General features: G+C 37.6%; 1 pseudogene; it reads left to right on the forward strand.

Annotated features, from left to right (window-relative positions):
- Positions 1–11,038: 11,038 nt before the first annotated feature.
- Positions 11,039–11,971, forward strand: LOC127204217 (40S ribosomal protein SA-like; annotated as a pseudogene).
- Positions 11,972–12,299: the final 328 nt, after the last annotated feature.

The raw sequence follows: 12,299 nt of genomic DNA on the forward strand, positions 1-12,299 counted from the left end.
ATGTTAGAACTGTATAGTGATTGTGAGAAATTTTGTTTTCAGAAAAAGATAAGCAGCTGGATCAGACCTGATAGGAATCATTCCTCCCAGCACAATGGACACTGACATCTTGCATCCTCCTTGTTCCAGACCTGGATGATTCTGTTGCTTTTACCCATCAGATTTGGACAGCTTCCTGGACATTGTAGAAAATTTCTGATCCAATTTGGACCACCATTTCAATCTCCTACTAAGCCTGGAATCTCTCAACATTTAGAAACTGAACCACAAATGCAATCACTAAACTGCTTAACCATTCTCTCCAATTTTTGGGGGCCCATTCCAAGGTATTATTTTCCCCAATTGAACCTGAAGAAACCTTAGGAGAATGATTCCCCATTCCCTCAAAGGTGTGGGGGGGTTGAATAGGTTGCTGTTTGCTCGCTTGATCTACAAATGCTTATTCTCATCGGGAGGTGATCATAAGTCATTCTTGGTCTTATACAGAGAAAAAATTAGGGGAAGTGCAGGAATTTCTCTCTTTGCATTTATTTACATAGATAGGCAAGGAGATGGGAGCTGAAAGGAAAGAAAGGGAGATTTAGGAACATAGAGAGAGGATAGTACAAAAGCCAGATGATTAAACCTACTCTTTAAATCAAGGCTTTAACTGTTACATATAATGAAGGTTATGTCTAAGTCATTGCTATAGAATTTAGTATTCTGAAGGCCTGGAACACATTGACACAGGAGACAACTTCCTGAACAGAACACCAGTAGCCCAGGCCTTAACGTCAACAATTAACAAATGGGACCTCAGGAGGCTGGAAAGTTTCTGTAAAGCAAGAGACACTGTCAACAGAACAAAGCAACCACTTACAAACTGAGAAAAGATATTCACCAACCCTACATCTGACAAAGGTCTAATTTCCAAAATACATAAAGAACTCAAGAAATTAAACATCACCAAACCAAATAACCCAATTGAGAAATGGGGCTCAGAAATAAACAGAGACTTCTCAACAGAGGAATATCAAACGACTGAGAAACACTTAAAGAAATGCTCAACATCTTTAATTATCAGGGAAATGTAAATCACAACAACTCTGAGATTCCATCTTACACCCATCAGAATGGCCAAGATCAAAAATTCAAGTGACACCACATGCTGGCGAGGATGTGGGGAGAGAGGAACACTCCTTCATTGCTGATGGGAATGCAAACTAGTACAACTACTTTGGAAATCTATCTGACGCTATCTCAGAAAACTGGAAATAGGGCTTCCTCAAGACCCAGCTATTCCACTCCTTGGAATATACCCAGAAGATGCTCCAGCACACAATAAGAACATTTGCTCAACCATGTTCATAGCAGCCTTATTCATAATAGCCTAAATGTCCCTCAGTAGAAAAATGAATAAAGAAACTATGGTATATTTACACTATGGAAAACTTCTCAGCTATTAAAAACAAGGAATTCCTGAAATTTGCGGACAAATGGATTCAACTAGAAATGATCATAATGAGTGAGTTAATCCAGAAACAGAAAGAGTCAAATGGTATATACTCACTTATATCTGGACACTAGCCCAAGGGGCATAGCCCATGAAAGTCTTCACTAACCAGGAAAGTGGGACAGAGGGGAAGACTTCCTATTGGGACTCCAGATGAGGGAAGCAAGAGAGAATGGGGAAATAGAAGGATCCAGAGGGTCCTAGAAACCTATAAGAAGAGCAGATCTGTGCCCAGGGGTCCTGCTCAAACTATGGCACCAGCCAAGGACAATACGTGCAGTAAACTTCGAACCCCTACCCAGATCTAGCCAATGGACAGGACATTCTCCACAGTTGAATGGAGAGTGGGGACTGACTTTCACACAAACTCTGGTGCCCCATATTTTACCGAGTCCCCTGGATGGGGAGGCCTGGTGGCACTCAGAGGAAGGATAGCAGGCTACCAAGAAGACACTTGATACCCTATGAGCATATACGGGGAAGGAGGTCCCCCTCAGTCACAGTCATAGGGGAGGGGATTAAGGAGAAAATGGGAGGGAGGAATGGGAGGATACAAGGGATGGGATAACAATTTAAATGTAATATGAATAAATTAATAAAATATTTTTAAAAAACTTATTATACTGATACAAAACATGAGCATGTCAAATGGTTGGCAGATTTTAACACAAGAATATATATCATAAGTTAACAGATAGATATGACTTTATCGATATATGTGGTAAATTAGTTGAATAAGTTCTTTAAAAGCTTCAGAGACACACAGAATATGACATTTAAAGTTGTTCTTACAATCCTAAATTTCTTCAACAACAAGACAAGTTAACTCCTGACAACACCCAGTCAACCTCAAAGAAGAAGATGAGCATCAAAGTACCTCCCTATAGAGATGGCTTCAAAGGTGGCAAGCCAGCCATTAGGCAAAATGTACTCATTCCTGCCACAAACAGAATCTGCTTAAAAATGGGCAACTTAGTTGCAGGCAGAGTTAATGTCCCCACTCTTCCAAGTCAGGGTAAACAAGTCCTCAATAGTTCCTGCCCTGCAAACAAGTCTGGCAGAGATATTAGGCCCCCAGAAAGCTGCATATGAGACTCCAGAGTTACAAAGTGTATTGGGTGACTGGTCAGGCAGTAAACTGTCTTTTTTCCAGTAAACTGTTTTAAGTCAATTTGTACATTTTGGAAGCTATTAACCCACACTTCTGGTTCTCTCAGGAATTTAAGTTTTATTCCTTCTCAAGTCTCTGAGGGGGCATTGAAGACAAGATAGTATAGTTTTACAACCAAGCTTAGTTGATTAAGGGACAAGATCATCTTAGATTAAGGTAAAGAAGTTAAGCTATTAGAGTTAAGATAGGATAGATATTGAATCTTATTTGGAAATTTAGACCCAACAAGACTGGAAAGATACTTACTTCAAATGAGACGAATGTAGATGGCCAAGTCACTATGAATGTAACATGTGTAGAACTCATTATTCTCATGATTGTCACATGGTTTTCCCTAGTGTATGTAGTTTGTTTTATACATGTGTAATAAAGTAAAAGTATAAAAAATGTCTAGGAGTGATGAGGGATTCAAGGCATATACCTAAATATAAATTCTACTGAAACCAGGGACATGACAAGGCTGTCTACTTGCTTCGTATCTCTTCAATATAGCACTGGAAGTCCATCTAGAGCAGTAAGACATCCCATATCAAAGGGATAGAAATTGGAAAGGAAGAAGGCAAAGTATCACTATTTGCAGATAATATGATTGTATATATGTGACTCTCAAAGTTCTAACTCCTACAGCTTATAAACACCTTCAGCAAAGTGGCTGAATACAAAATCAGTTAAAAATCAGTAGCCTTCCTGTGTACAAAATACTAATGGGATGAGGAAGAAATTACAGAAACAACACCCTTCATAATAGCCACAAAACACATAAAGTGTCTTGGGGTATATCTAACCAAACAAGTTGAAGATTTGCAAAACACAAACAAACAAATAAACAAACAAAACTTCAAGTCTCTGAAGAAAGATATTGAAGAAGATGTCAGAAGGAAAGATCCCCCATGCTTATGGAGCAGTAGGATTAACAGTAAAAATGGCCATCTTACCAAAAATAATCTACAGACTCACGGCAATTCCCATCAAAATGACACCGCTATTCTTTACAGTCCTTGAAGGAACTATTCTCAACTTCATATTGAAAACCTATAAACTCAGAATATATAATACAAGTCTGTACACTAAAAGATAGTTTGGAGGTATTTCTATCTCTAAATCTCAAATTGAGAGCAACAGTAATAAAATCTGCACAGTACAGGCATAGAAACATACAAGTAGATCAATGGAATTGAGTGGAATACCCAGAAATAAACCTACACACTTATGGACACATTATTTTTGATAAAAAATGCCCAAACTATGGAGAAAAGATAGGATCTTCAACAAAATGTGCTGTGTCTATCTGGATGTCTACATGTAGAAAAATGCAAATAGACCCTTATTTATCACCCTGCACAAAACTAAAGTCAAGGTGGATTAAAGGCCTCAACATAAAACCAGACAAACTAATTCTGTTAGAAGAAAAAGTGGGGAAGACCCTTGACCTCATTGCACAGGAGGAAACTTCCTAAACAGAACAACAACAGCTCAGGCTCTAAGATCAACAATTAATAAATGGAACCTCAAGAAACTGAGAAGCTTCTGTAAGGTGAAGGAAATAGTCAACAAAACAAATATACAGCTTACAGAATAGGAAAATATTTTCACCCACCCTACATCAGACAAAGGGCTAATATCCAAACTATATAAAATTAAACACTGACCAACCAAATAATCCAATTATAAAATGGGGAACAGAGCAAAACAGAGAATTATCAACAGAGAATTTATAAGCATTTTTTTCTGTGTTTCAGATGAATAACCTGTGAAAGAACATGTAACTTGCACTTTTTTCAAATCTAAGTATTTGATTTTTTTTTTCATGCTTACATCTCCATTCCAACCTACCTATCCAAGTTAGAGAAAAAGAGGCTAATAGGGACAGGAGAAGTAGACCTTCTTAGACTCAGTTCAGAGGAGCAATTCCACTGCTGTAGTTGGCAGGATTTGAGCAGACTCTTAAAAAAAATTCAGCAAAGGCGACTGCAGTAACAGTAGCCAGAACCTGGAGCAGCAGCTAGAACCTGGAACCTGGAAGAATTCTCTGGAGCGGTTCTCTAGGAGAGTCTCAAAGTGGAGTGATGATCAGCCAAACAATAGGAAATGATGCAAAGACTCTGATTCTCTCAGAGTCAGTCCTAGGATGTTAATCAGTTGGCAAAAGAGAAAGCCGCTGAAAGAGGTGGTTCCTTAAATCTCTTTCCTCTTACTCCATCCCAATCCATTCCAATACACTCACACCAGGTTATGGAGAAAGGAGATTAGTGGGGAGAGGGGGCATAGTTTTCATTAGCTGCTTCCTGATGTTTAGCGTGGTCAGGTTCCTTGTGGCACATCCAATCTTCATTTAAGGATGTCTCTGACTTCTCCTCATACTACATTGACAGGAGCAAGGGGGAAGCACCAGCAGCCTTCTTTTTCAAAGCCCTCAGTTTTCCTTTGGGTCTGGCTTTTGTCCCCACTAACAAAGATTATATGCCCATGTGAGGTAGGTCACAGCTGAAAAATGTCACATGTCCTCTCAGGAGGGAGTTATCAGCTGTGGACAAACTGGAGCAGCCCACATACCTCACACCTGGGATTAAAACAAAAAACATGTTTACATATAAACCAAAAATTCCATAACAAGAACACTTGATCTGGTGACTGAGGTAGTCTTATGAGTGGTAATATAGATTTTTTTTTCACACAAAATGAAGGAACATTTAAATTCATATTTATTCTGAGATTTGTCTCAGGGTGCCCATACATGTTGCATATCTGGAAGTAACTGTAACTATTTTTACCTGGATAATTGTCAATGACAGTGAATGATGCAAGGCATGGGTGGGGAACAGAGCTGCTGTCTAGCAGCAATGTGTTCATGGCTTTTCTACTTACTAAAATTATTATTACATTGTTTACTTATTATGTTGTTTGCACATTTGTGTGAGTCTCTCTCTCTCTCTCTTTCTCTCTCTCTCTCTCTCTCTCTCTCTCTCCTCTCTCCTCACTCTCTCATATCTCTCCTCTCTCCTCTCCTCTCCTCTTCTTCTCTCTCCTCTCTCTCCTCGTCTCTCTCTCTCTCTCTCTCTCTCTCTCTCTCTCTCTCTCTCTCTCTCTCTCTCTCTCTCTCTCTCTCTCTCTCTCTCTCTGCCTGTGTGTGTAAGTATTTAAAAGTCCTTATATTTTGTTCCTTTATAGTAAAAGCTCTGAAGTGGAAATTCCTATGTCTTATAAATGGAACTTATTAAGTTTTCTTGAGTTGACACATATATAAGTCCTCTGAATTTTATCATTAGTCTCATGATTAGAAGCACATTTTCATATATATATATATATATATATATATATATATATATATATATATAGTAGAGGAGTTAGAAGTCACACAGATCAACAATCCTGACAAGTGACCCATTTCCAGAAAAAATAAATTGATGCTTTCATCTCAGGTGATGGATCATCTCACTTGAATTAGACATATTTTATATGATTCAAGAGGGTTGTAAAGAACAGTAAGTTCACTTAGGTGAAACTAAGGAATTATTGCTAAGTAACATAATGAGACAATCTGAAGCACAAAAGTAATATATTTTGCATTTACTTTTGTATTTCTAGTTGAATGCATTGAGTTTGCATAATCAGAAACACAAACACTTGCAATCTGGAAGCTAAGCCTTGTGAAAAGGAAAGCTGCTTGGGGTGTCTATACAGTACACCTAAACAGTAGCTTCTAAGTTCTTTGTATTGAAAGTATAGAAGAGAGCATAGAGTACAGTCCCACACTGGGTAAAACAAGCATTATTAAGATATTGAATGAGAGGTAAAGTCCATGAAATACTGAAAGCAAGTGTAGTTACTTCTTGTGGGATATCTCATCTTGCCAGAGCTTGCTATCTTGAATTTACTGTGGTCTGGAAGAAGTAAATAGAACAAACTGAACTGGGCTCCCTGTGTTAAGAAAAGGGACTCTAGGAAATCAGAGCTTAGAGTTTTCAGCAGATAATACTGGAGAGAGGAAATTTCCAGAGAAACAAAATCTAGAAACTACAGCAACTCTTCAATTCATATAGCTAAGGAAACTCAAGAAGGTTGGGGATCGGTTCATCTGAGAACATTAGAGGGGAAAGAATCTGTTTACGGGGGAGCACAGATAACAACGCCTTATCTATTGGCCAAACCCAAAAGTTTCATCATTTTTGGAGGGTACAAAGGGTAGTATTCAGAAGTGCCTTACCTCAATAGAGAAAAAATTGTCATAGATAAACACTACTCTTGTCTTAGGTAACATCATAGTAATGTTTTTTTTTTTTGTGGTCATGTGACATTTATTACACTATATTGTTTCTGCAGCTTGATTGCTTGATTTAAATATTATCATCTTATTATGCTTAATTTACTAAGTCTACTTTAAAAAGGTTTACAAGTATACATACAGAAATCTTAAGGAAAATATTAGTAAGCTAATCCAACAGTGTATTAAAATGTGACATAAGCAACTGAGAAAGGATCAGCCAACTTTTAAAATTCAATCCGTAACATTTACTGGCTTTGTCAGTTACCTTTTTATCTTATAGTCATGAGGATAACTGTAGGCTGTGTTCATTGAGTTACACATGCAACAATTTAGTCTCAAGATAATCTGGGAGACTCCTTCTTCTTATAGTATTACTTAGAATAGCACAAAAAAGTTGTGAAATACTGAAATTTTTTAATAGAAATGAAACTGGGAAGTTTCTGATGAAATCACAAAATATTACTGTAAGAAACAGAAAATACATTGTCGCGTCCCTTCCGACCAGCGGAAAATAAGGACATGACCCGAGCGTTCTTCTCCAGGCAGTTTATTCAGGAACCTTTTCAGCAAGCTTCTTCTTCTCCCGCTCGCTCGCTTCTCCTCCCCCAACACCTCCGCGGCCCTTTATATCCTCTGCATCAACCAATCAGCAGCCCTTAAGTCGGTAGCTCCAATTGGTTCCCGACAAGGCGGGATGCATACGTCAGAGCAAAGCACGGCCCACAACCCAAATAAGGACTTGTTTACCAGGAGCAGAATTGCAAGTCATCTTGCCTGGCAGGTTGCCAGGCGCCATCTTAGCGAGGGCGATAGCTTCAGCTTCCCACAATACATAGAGACAAAACTGTCTTCATATAAAAGACAATCTAATATTTTATATGACTATTGTTATATGGCCAATAAAATATTCAGCAGTATATTTGATGGAAAATGACAACCTTATTGCTGTCACTCAACAGCAGTTTTAAAAAGAAATTTCATGTATAGTGTATTATTGGAAAAGAATAGCCATATATGTGAAACAAAACAGAGTGCTCAGAAACAAATCTACATATATATTAGCAATTACTTTTCAAAACAAGAGGCCAAGCCAATGAAACAAGGAAAAAGAAATCATACACATGGGATATTCAGAATGGAAAAGCAGAAACTTCCAATCTTACCATGCAGAAAAGTTAATACAAAATAGATTGTAAAGCTAAGTGGAACACCTAAAATAGAAAACTCCTTGAGAAAAACAGAGAAAGAGAAATCTAGGTTACCTGGAATAGCTGAATTCTTTTCAGAAGATTAAAAAAAAAAAAATTAGAAGAGAATATAATTTAGACTTAGAGTGAGAATATTCTCTCTTTTAAAAGGAAAACATAAGAATATTTTACAGAGAAAGCATTTCCTATCTATAACTTATGTATCCTGAATGTTTTAGTGATTTTAACAACTCCAGGATAATACAAAAACTGCCTCATTAAAAATATGGGTAAATGATTTTAACAGGTTCTGCACAAAACATATATAAATGGGGAGAAATGACATGGAGAAATGTTCAATGTCATTAGCCTTCAGGAAATGCAAATAAAAAGCAAATGGCACACTGCTGTCTAGCTATTAGAATAAGTCAAATTTAAATGACTTATAATAGCAAAATAGAGGGAGGAAAGCAGGTACCTGGAGAGTGCATATTGCTAATAGCCATGTAAAATTATATTCCCATTTTGGAAAAATAGTTCACTAGTATTTTGAGGTTGAAATTTCCTTTACTGTATATCCTGGCCATGGTAGTTCTATATGTTAATGGAATGAAAATATACATACTGACAAATATGTGTATATGAATTTTATTACATAAAGCTGAAAAATAAATACACTTTAAATGGCTATCAAGCACAAAATGCTTAAACATAATGCAGTTTACCAACAAAATGTATTTCTTCACAATATGAAAGAACCTACCTCATTTGTGAATCTGAAACTAATCACTTTGATTGGCAGCACACGTCTTTAATCCCCACACTTGGGAGGCAGAGGCAAGCAGATCTCTGTGAGTTTGAGGACAGCCTGGTCTACAAAGTGAGTCTAGAACAGCAAAGACTACACAGAGAAATCCTATCTCAAACAAACAAACAAACAAATAAAAAACAATAAAAAAAAGGAAAAGAAAAAAAGAAAAAACAATCTAAAATGTGGCCACTTGTTTGATTGTGTTTATTTTCATTGCTCATCAAACCAAAGTGACTATAAGGGGATAGTGATAGGGTCTAGGTTAAAAAAAAAAAAAAAAAAGGAGTTTGCTCATGAAAAGAGCAGAAAGAATCCCTTACAGGTGATAGTGATGTTCTTTATCCTGTTTATTGGGTGAGGTTATGACTAACAACTCACAAGATCGATCAAAATCTATAATTTAAGTGGATTCAATTTTGTTTCTTTTACTAATAAATAATGTGTTTGGAATAGATAGAATTTCTCTTCCCAGCTGAATACTCTCCCAGAAAGAAAACAAAGTAGATACCAATAGTCAAAGATAGGGTTAAGAGATTGTAGACTAAAAAAGCATCAACAGAAAACAGCAGGAAAATATTAAACTCTTAGTACATTTCATCCAGTCTTCCAAAATAATCCTACTTTTTCAAAATAGTCTGAAGAGAAAATTGGATGTTGAAGTACATGGGATCATTAAACAAAAACATTAGCAGTACGAAGCAATTTTACGTCTTTAGACTAAAACTGTAGCTTAGCTATGCTAAAGTAATTTAAAATTTTAATTGTGAATTATATATTTCTAATGTTACAAGTTATTTGGAGGAAGGAAGAAAGATGATAAGAATTTTCTACTTTGTGTGTGTGTGTGTGTGTGTGTGTGTGTGTGTGTGTGTGGGTTTGTGTGTACTTGACTGATGTGTGCAGATCAAAGGCTAGCTTGCAGAAGCTGGATATCATTTTTTTTCTCACAGAGGTACAAGAAATACAGCTCAGGTTCTCAAAGTTGAGGGGAAAGCATCTTTACATATGAACAATCTCCAACACTTGTGTGAAATGTGCAACCAAAAGAAAGAACTCAGATTCTGGAAAGAGGAAAAGTGAGCTATGCAAGAGGTATGTCAATATAATACCTTACCTAGTGAATGTTTTGTGATCATTTTTAGGAGAGAGGGTGCACACTTTGAGAGTCCACCTTGATCCACCAAGAACAAGTTGTGACACACAGACTTTAGATTCTAATAATGGTAGTAGTCAATATAAAAATAAGGCAGGTTGTGATATACAGTCTATACATTTTAGTATTGACAGTCAACATGCAAATAAGGCAAGTTTCTTGGAGAATACATCTCAACAATGTTGTCATTTGTAAGCAAAGAAAATATGGGTTTGACAAAATTGAACTGAGAACACTTACAATATTTTCAGTCAAGAAAAGCAGTTTAGATATTGCTTCCATGATTAAATCTCTTGATTTGTCACTAGAATGAACTCAACCAGAAGTCTACTACAACACATAGTAAAGCGAAGTTAAATACTCAATAGTTATGGTCCATGAGGTTTTACCTACATGCTTATAATAGTTTGCATTTAAATCTATACTTCCATGTTAATTCACAAGAAGATAATGACATTAGAATTTTTATTAGGTGGATAAATAAGTGTTATATAGATTTTCTCATAATAGCCTAATATGAACCTAAAAATAGTCAATCCTTTTATTAGCATAATAACATCATAATATTACTTGGAATTGCCTTATTTATTTCTGTGCAATATTAGAAAAATGTTTCAAATTCAGAATTCAATTTTGGACATCCCTAATGCACAAATATAATATGAAGTATATTACAAAATACATTTCATAGTATACCACATACAGAATTTTCCGTGAAAACATTGTACTAAAAGCTACCATTATATCTTGCAAGTAAAATATCATTTAAAATATTAACTTACATTCTTGAAAATGTAAGTTAATTTTTGAAGAACTAATTTTAATATAAATAAAAACACAAATTTTATAACATGTGTAATTAATAATAGAAATAGAAAACACTAGAAAACTATATAAGAAGATAAAATCCGCCTTTCCACGCTGCCCAGGGACAGGTCCATACGGCGTTGTTCTTGATTCCCGTCGTAGCTTAAAAGGGAAACTTACACAATGTCCAGAGCCCTTGATGTCCTGCAGATGAAGGAGGAGGATGTCCTCAAATTCCTTGCTGCGGGAACCCACTTAGGTGGCACCAACCTTGACTTTCAGATGGAGCAGTACATCTACAAAAGGAAGAGTGATGGTATCTACATCATAAATCTGAAGAGGACCTGGGAGAAACTGCTGCTTGCAGCTCGTGCTATTGTTGCCATTGAGAACCCTGCTGACGTCAGCGTCATCTCCTCCAGGAACACTGGTCAGCGAGCCATGCTGAAGTTCGCTGCGGCCACTGGAGCCACTTCATTGCTGGCCGCTTCACACCTGGGACCTTCACCAACCAGATCCAAGCAGCCTCCAGGGAGCCACGGCTTCTAGTGGTGACTGACCCTAGGGCTGACCACCAGCCCCTCACAGAGGCCTCTTATGTCAACCTGCCCACCATCGCTCTGTGCCACACGGATTCTCCTCTGCGCTATGTTGACATTGCCATCCCATGCAACAACAAAGGGAGCTCACTCAGTGGGTCTGATGTGGTAGATGCTGGCCTGGGAAGTACTCCGCATGCGTGGCACTATCTCCCGTGAGCACCCATGGGAGGTTATGCCTGATCTTTACTTCTACAGAGACCCAGAGGGGATTGAGAAGGAGGAGCAGGCTGCTGCTGAGAAGGCCGTGACCAAGGAGGAATTCCAGGGCGAACGGACTGCACCAGCTCTTGAGTTCACCGCTGCGCAGCCAGAAGTGGCAGACTGGTCTAAGGGTGTGCAGGTGCCCTTTGTACCCATCCAGCAGTTCCCTATTGAGGACTGGAGCTCCCAGCCAACTACTGAGGACTGGTCAGCAGCTCCCACAGCGCAGGCCACTGAGTGGGTTGGAGCCACCACTGAGTGGTCCTGAGCTGCTCTGCAGACACCTGAGCAAAGGGAGAAATGGAAGGAAAATAAAAGTCTCTAAAAGTTAAAAAAAAAAAAAAAAAAAAAAAAAAAAAAAAAAAAAAAAAGAAGAAGAAGAAGAAGAAGAAGAAGAAGAAGAAGAAGAAGAAGAAGAAGATAAAATCCTTCAGGTGGCTATCCTTTCCGACACAAATAGCTCTTTGGCCAATTCTTTACATCTTGAACATGAAAACTGGAATCCTGACCATATTTGATCCGTTGTGCAAAATTCCCTTTCTAATATTCTTTAATCAATCCTCATTCTGTTCACTGGACTCAGAAATGGTCAATTTATCTTTTTTCTATAA

The sequence above is a fragment of the Acomys russatus genome, chromosome 20 (assembly GCF_903995435.1).
Source record: "Acomys russatus chromosome 20, mAcoRus1.1, whole genome shotgun sequence".
NCBI lineage: Eukaryota > Metazoa > Chordata > Mammalia > Rodentia > Muridae > Acomys > Acomys russatus.